General features: G+C 36.4%; 1 protein-coding gene across 2 annotated transcripts in view; it reads right to left on the reverse strand.

The window, feature by feature from the left end:
* Positions 1-794, reverse strand: part of atp1a2a (ATPase Na+/K+ transporting subunit alpha 2a) — a 45,908-nt gene that overhangs the window by 6,588 nt on the left and 38,526 nt on the right. The window lies entirely within an intron of this gene.

Genomic DNA, 794 nt, shown 5'->3' on the forward strand with positions numbered 1-794 from the left:
TAGACCTACTCTATCTGTAAAGTGTCTTTTTATGATTTGATACTGTAAATGAAATTGAATTGAGTAGATAGATAGATAGAGAGACAGATGGAATAATTACTCATCTTTTGTGTCCCATCAGGGCAATGCTATTACAGTTTGTAAAGTAGAAAAACAACAGGATTTATAGGTAATGGGTGTCGTTTGACAAAATATATTTCGACAATAGCACTAACAATACCAATGATGCAATACTTTTTTTCACTTATTTACAGGCGTCATAGGCCAATGAAGTTGACTAGAAAGTGCATATTTTTGACACTCTAGACATTCAGCCTCAGTCCTCCTGCCGTGTGCCACCTAATATTTGTATAATATATATACCGCAGCACCAATAACAACACAGGTGATTGCATCCTCCTCCCTCTGCCCTCTACAATGTTGCTATTTCGTAAGTAAATGGTTTGAGACAGCTGAGGACTGCAATAATAACCGATGAGTGAGTTTTAATTTCATGTTGGAAAATGTGTTTTTTCAAAGTGGGTGTAACGTTTTCAACATGATGGACATCTTATTTCAAGAGCTACAGTCCCCACATATACCAAACCTGCACAAGAGATAGCACTTATAATCATCTCATTCATTACGTTGCTAAATTGAAACCCCGCACTAGGTCAGTGTTTATGTTAATAGACAAAAACATAATTTTCTCAGTGATAAGAAAATTTGTTGCACCTGTTCTGAGGAGGCTGATAGTCTTACTTCTCTTCATTGGTGCTTGCTTGCAGATTTGGAATTTTACTGTTATCGTGTGT

This window comes from Etheostoma spectabile, chromosome 12 (assembly GCF_008692095.1).
Source record: "Etheostoma spectabile isolate EspeVRDwgs_2016 chromosome 12, UIUC_Espe_1.0, whole genome shotgun sequence".
NCBI lineage: Eukaryota > Metazoa > Chordata > Actinopteri > Perciformes > Percidae > Etheostoma > Etheostoma spectabile.